Raw genomic sequence first — 7,251 nt, 5'->3', positions numbered from 1 at the left:
GCATTGTAAACTGTGGTCAATGACATGAGACAAAGTATATGTGAACTGCTGTATGGAAAGTGAATTTGCTCTGTAAATCTTCACCCAAATCACAATAAATAAAATAAAATTAAATGTCTCAACATAAAAAAAAAAGAAAGAAAGAATTACAGCCTTGGAAACTCTATGGGGCAGTACTCCCTTGTCCTATAGGGTTTCAGTGGGTCAAATATCGACTCAGCAGTTGGGTTGGGTTTGATGGTGCTAGAAGGCTGGTTCCAACAGTGTATATAAGCATGACTGAAAGGTCTTTCATTCCTAAATGTACCAGACAAAAGATAAAGTTATTAAAAGGTATAGGGAAAAACATGTTAAAGTGTTACTATTTTTTCTTTTTTTTTTTTTATGAAAGCAATTCACGTATATGGTTTAAAAAGTCTAATAGTGCTAAAAACACTTATAATGAGAAAGAACAGCTCCCTCCGCCCTCATCACTTCATTGTTCTTTAAAGACAACTCCTTAATTTTTATCCTCTTTCCTCTTCATTATCTTCATATTTCTAAATTATTTGATATGTTGTTATTTCTTTTTTTATTTTTGTCCTTTTTCTAGTTTGGGGCTGGATAGATTAGAGTTTAGTTCTTCTACCCCTACCCCTTCCCTACCTTTCCATACTTGCCATCCTCTAACAAGAGATTCATTGTAATTTTTAGTTAAAACAGGCAGCTTTTATGTACTTGTAACTCTGCCAAATACCACTGTTGAGCCAGAAAAACTGGCACAGCCACGCTCCTCATGTTTTGGTTGGCCCTTGTTTTTTTTATTTTTTTCGTGTTCTTGCTATTACTTTTCTTTGGCTGATGTACTTATCTTCTTGAAGCACATACTCCAGTAATCTCCTAAAAAGTCTCAGAATGACTTTGTTTTTCCCACGCAGTTGTTTGATGGTTTGGTATGTTATAGGATTCTAGGTTGGAAATAATTTTCCCTCAGAATTTTGAAGGCATTTCTATATTATCTTCTAGTATCTGGAATTGTTCTAAAGGCATAGTGATTGAAATATGTTCTGTGTGACTTTTTTTGTGTTTTGGTTTGGTTTGGTTTTTTTCCTTCTCTTTCCTACTGGAAGTTATATGGATACTCTCGAAATTTATGGTGTTCTTAGATGTCATAATGATATACCACGTGTGGATCTTTCTTCATCCATTGTGCAGGGTACTTGGTAGGGCCTTTAATTCTGGAAATTCATGCCCTTCTCTTCTGGGACATTTTTCTTATTTCTATAATTTTTCTCCCCATCCTTTTTTTTTTTAAATTCCTTTTCCTAATATCCATTCTTGATATATGGGAATGGTAGCCTCCAAGTTGGACTATTTAGTTTTTTTAGTTTTCTTCTGCTCTCTGCATTGGCTTCACTTCCTCTAGGTTATTCAGGACCTTTGCACTTAGACGTCTTTCTTTGAAGAATGGAAATTCTGAACACTTAATTGTGCTAATGTTGAACCTGTACATAGATCAAGAACAAGGGGCTACTTCTTGGTTTAAAATCGGGAAAGGTGTGTATTGGGATTGTATCCTTTCACCATACTTATTCATTCTGTTTGCTGAGCGAATAATCTGAGGAGCTGGACTACACTGAAGAAGAACATAATTAAGAACATGCAATATGCATATGATACGACCTTCAAACCCAAAAACCAAACTCATTCCCATCGAGGTGGATTCAACTCATAGCGACCCTACCTTGGGTTTCTGAGGTAAAATCACTATGGAAGTAGATTGCCCAGTCTTCCTCCCGAGGAGTAGCTGGTGGGTTTGAACCGCCAGCCTCCTGGTTAGCAGTCAAGTGCCTTAGGCACTATGCCACCAGAGCTCACTGATACGACCTTCATTTGCTGAAAATAAAGAAAACTTGAATCACTTATTGATGAAGATCAAACACCGCAGCCTTCAGTATGGATTACAGCGTAACATAAAAAAACCAAAAATATTCACAACTGGACCGATAAGCAACATCATGATGAACACAGAGAAGATTGAAATTATCAAGGATTTTATTTTACTTGGGACAACAGTCAATATCTCTGGAAGGAGCAGTGAAGAAATCAAAGGACATATTGCATTGGGCAAATCTGGTATAAAAGACCTCTTTTAGTTGAACATGTACCTGAGGTAGATACACTCCTTGGAGAGAACAATAATGGGAGAAAGAAGGGTTGTTTATGCACAGGGAGACAGTTCAGGGGTCAGGAGTGCATGAGGGATGGACACGGGGAAGAGGTAACTAGTGGGAGGAAGTGGGAGGGGAGCTGTTGCATTGTGGTAAATTGTAGTCAATGTCATGAGACAGCATGTATGTGAACTGCTGTATGGAAAGTGAACTTGCTCTGTAAACTTTCACCCAAATCACAATTTAAAAAAAAAAAAACCTCTTTAAAAAGCAAGATGTCACTTTGAAACCATGGTGTGCCTGACCCAGGCCATAGTGTTTTCAGTTCATATGCATGTAAAAGCTGGATAATGAATAAGGAAGACTAAAGAAGAATTGATGCCTTTGAATTATAGTGTTGGCAAAGAATGGACTGCCAGGAAAATGAACAGATTTGTCTCGGAGGAAGTACAGCTGGAATGCTCCTTGGAAGTTAGGATGGCAAAACTTTGTCTCACATATATTTTGGACATATTACCAGACAGGACCAATCCTTAAAGAAGGACTTCGTACTTGGTGAAGGAGAGGGTCAGCAAAAAAGAAGAAAAATCTCAAGGAAATGGCTGCAACAATGGGCTCAAACATAGCAACAAATGTGAATATGGCACATGACCTGGCAGTATTTCACTCTGTTGTACTTAGGGTGGCTATGAGTCAGAACAGACTTGATAGCACCTAACAACAACAGCAGTAGAGTGTATCTTCTCTCAGACATGCAATGACTTGTTCCTTACGTCCTCAAGAGTTTACTTAAATGTTACCTTAGTGAGACAATCAGTCTTTACAGACGTGCAAACAACCATCCTGTTTCCCTGCTTTATTTTTCTCCAGGAGCGTTTATCACCATCTGGCATACCAAATATTTTGTTTGCTTGTCTCTCCCACCACTAAAATATAAATTCTGTGAAGACAGGGATTTTTGTCCACTTTGTTCACCTCCATACATCCAATATTTAGTATAATGCCTGGCTCATATTAATTAGATAACATATACTAATTTCTTGAAGGAAAGCATAAGTTCTTTTTTATTAGGATTTCTTCGAATATCTAAGGATCTCTGGCTGGTTTTTTTTAAAAAAATAAAGTACTATGAATGATTTTGTTGAGTGGTGGGCGTTAAAGGAGCTCTGTTGGTGTAGTGCCAAAGGCATTTGACTGCTAACCAGAAGGCTGACTGATGGTTCAAACCCACCAGCCACTGTGAAGAAGGAAGATGGGACAGTCTACTTCTGTAAAGATTTACCACCTCGGAAAACCCAATGGGGTCACTGTGAGTCAGAATTGACTTGATGGTGGTGGTTTTTGGTTTGGTGGGCATAACTGTAATTTTTATGCATCTTAATTTCCTAGTTCTGCTATAACAGAAATACCACAAGGAGGTGGTTTTAATATACAGAAATTTATTTTCTCGCAGTTTAGGAGGCTAGAGGAAGGCACTCTGCTTGTCCTGGGGGAAAATCCTTGCCTCAGTTTCTCTAGCCCTGCCATTCCTTGGTTCCTTGGTGATCTCCATGTGGCATATACCTTGCTCCCATTTGCGCTTGCTTGTCTCTGTGTCTAATCTGCTCTTTCTATGTCTCACAGTGATTAGGTTTAAGACATACCCTTCACTGATAGGGCTTTCTTTAACATACATAACAAAGAAACAAAACCTATTCCAAATGAGATTACATCTTCAGGTATACGGATTGTGATTCTAACATATATTTTGAGGGAAAACAATTCAGTCCATAACATTCCACCCTCAGCCCTCTAAAATTTATGTTTTTCCCATGTGCAAAGTATATGGACCATATTATATCATCGTGAACATCTTAGGTCAACTCTGAAGTCCAAAATCTCATCTTCTGTATCGCCTGAATCATCTTACCCAATATGGTTAAGGCTCTGGGCAAATCCCATTCCTGGGGGAAAATTCCTCTCCATCAGTGAAACCTAAAATATAGGTTATCTGCTTATACGGTACATTGGGTACATTGGTGGAATAGGCACCAGGTAGACTTTCCATTCCAAATGGGAGAAATCATGGGTACCAAGCAAGTCCACAACCCATCAGAGCAAATTTCATTAGTTTTCAAGGCTTGAAAATTATCCTCTGTACTTTTGGACCATCTGGGCAACGGCCCTGCCCCCTAGACTCTGGGTGTGAGTAATGCTTTCCAGATTCCAGGTGTAGGCTCCTCGGCCCTGGTGTCATCCAGGTTTATTGAGATAGCAATCCTCCTCCCTCAGCTTGATGTCCCCATTGTCCTAGTCTACCTTGAAGGAATGAATGAGCTCTTTTATGTTAGGATTTCTTCAAATATCTAATGATTCCACCCCCTTGACCCTGGGTAGCTCTGTTCTCTTGGCCCTTGGCTGTGGCAGCCCCATCCTCTCAATTTTGGGCAGTGACACCATTCTCTTGGCGCACACGAATGGCAGCCCCACCTTCCAGAACCAAGGTGTTGGAGACTGAACTCTGAAAACTTAGAAGGCTGTGGCTTCACCCATGAAGCCAAAGTAGCCCTGCTTGCCATGCACCTTCCAGCAGCAGACTCCTGGAATGGTCCTTTTCTTGAAAGTTAGCAGATGTTCGCAACCAAGTAATTTCCTGTCTGTATAGTTTCAAGAGGCAGACAGCTTCTCTTGATTCTGTCCTTTCTCTGTCCCTTTCAGTCTAAGCTGAAGGGATTTCTGCTGAGCTGGTTGAATAGAACCATCAGTCACAGGCCTAACTTCTCTAGCAAAAGATTGTGTAGCCATGCCCTTGGTGAAAATTTCAAGACACATTTTTAGTTCGTACAACAGAATTTTCCAGATCTTTACCTTCTGGCTTTATTTTGTACAGTTCATTTTTAAGTCTTTTTTTCTACCTACATTTTACTATAAGTGGCAAGATGAAACCATGTTGCATCTTCTAGATTTGCTTCGAAATATCAGTTAAATGTCCAATTAAATTTCACTTTGAAATTGTCAAACATAATGCACACAGTTTCTTTGCCCCTGCATATAAAGCATTGCCCTTCCTTTGTTGTCCTTCACATGTTCATTATTTTCTTTTAAAGCCTCACCAGAAGCATATTTAATGTCCACATTTCTAGCAACATTCTATTCAAGGCAATAGAAACTTTCCCCACAGCTCTGAATACCTTCTGAGCCTTCATCAGAATCAACTTTAATGTCCATAAACCTTCAAGGCCATTTAGGACCTTACTATGAAGCACATCAAAATTCCTCCATCCTCCACCCATTACCCAGTTCCCACATTTTAGGTATTTGTGAGAGCCACACCTTCACTTCTTAGTACCACATTCTTAGTTTGCTAGTGCTGCAGTAACAAATAACAAATTTAATTAAAAAATTTATTTATTTATTTAATGCATTTTATTGAAACATAATTTATGTACAGTGAGATACACAAAACTAAAGTGACATGGGTCAATGCTTTATTTTTTTTTTTTTTCCAGCGTTCTCTCCCTTCCCCTCCCACCCCTGGCAACCAACAAAAAGTTTTCCTGCATATATAAACCTTTCCTTGACCCTCCACAACAACGAACTAATACTTTATTTGTCCTTCTGTGACTGACTTATTTCACTCAGTATGTCTCCAAGTTCATTCATATTATGTGGTGTTTTGCAGGCTCTACATTATTCTTTAGTGCTGCATAGTACTCCATTATGTGTATGTACCGTAGTTTGGGCATCCACTCTTCTGCTGATAGGCACGTAGGTTGTTTCCATCTTTTTGCTATTGTAAATAGTGCTACAGTGAACATGAGTGTGCATGTATTTGTTCCTGTCCTGGCTCGCACCTCTCTAGGATATATCTACCTAGTAATGGGATTGCTGGACCAAATCGTATCTCCAATTCCAGCTTTCTAAGGAATCGCTATATTGCTTTCCACAGTGTTTGTATCACGTCACAATCCTACCAGCAGTGTATGAAAGTCCCAGTCTCTCCACATCCCTGCCAGCATTTGTTATTTTCTATCTCATTGAACCTTGCCATCAGTGCTGGGGTGAGACGGTATCTCATTGTTGTTTTGATTTGCATATCTCTGATGGCCAATGATTGTACGCATCTCTTCATGTATTAGCTGACCACCTGAATATCCTACTTGGTGAAGTGTCTGTTCATGTCTTCTGCCCATTTTTCAATTGGATTGTTAATTCCTTTGGTATTGAGGCATTGGAGTTTTCTATAAATCTTAGACATAAATCCCTTGCCAGATATGTAATTAGCAGCAAATATGAATTTGTTGCTGTCATTTTTGTTTATGTGCTTTTTCATGGTGTCAGTTTCTTTGTTCCATATAATTTTCTATGCTGAGCTTGTTTTGTTTATGAATCATTTATCACTTCGTTTGTTGCTATTGTTTTAGTATTTGCTAAATATTTGTGGTGGTCCTCTTTTTTATTTTGATATAAAGGTTTATCATTTTTCTTTGAGGTTACCCTGTGATTTATAGTTTTCTTCCCAAGTTTAGAACAGTCTGTTTTATCTTGTGGTTGTCGCTTTATCTTGGTTCTTTGTGTGGACTGTGATGCTCTGTTGCCTCCGAGGCCTTGTGACATTTTTGTGTTTATATTGGTGATTGTATGTTGGAGTAGGGGAGCTCTGGTAGCATAGTGCCCAAGGCACTTGACTGCTAACCAGAAGGCTGGCAGTTCAAATCCACCAGCTACTACTTAGAAGAAAGGTTGGGCAATCTACTTCTATAGTGATACCGCCTCGGAAACCCAAGGAGGGGTTGCTATGAGTCGGGGCCGACTTGACAGCACATAACAACAACAACATGTTGGAGTGAGTTGCCCGCGATTTTTGTTTTCTTTATTTTGTTTGTATGTTATCTACATAAGCAGGGTACTGTGCTGTGCTCCTCTATTCACTAGTTGATAGCACTTATATCTTCTGCCCATGTTTCACCACCTATCTCCTTTCCTGTTGTCAGCCTCTTGTATGTCCCTGCCAACCTTGGCAAACAGAGCCTATTCTTAGGTCCCTGGAATCTGAATGAAAATGCTATCACTTTAAAATCCAAAATGGCTGCTGCTTATAAACATTCAAAATGGCTGCACC

The sequence above is a fragment of the Orycteropus afer genome, unplaced genomic scaffold (genome assembly GCF_000298275.1).
Source record: "Orycteropus afer afer isolate SDZICR_OR568_19922 unplaced genomic scaffold, OryAfe1.0 scaffold00178, whole genome shotgun sequence".
Classification (NCBI taxonomy): Eukaryota; Metazoa; Chordata; class Mammalia; order Tubulidentata; family Orycteropodidae; genus Orycteropus; species Orycteropus afer.
The sequence above is the reverse complement of the archived record's forward strand: the minus strand, read 5'-3'. Positions refer to the sequence as shown.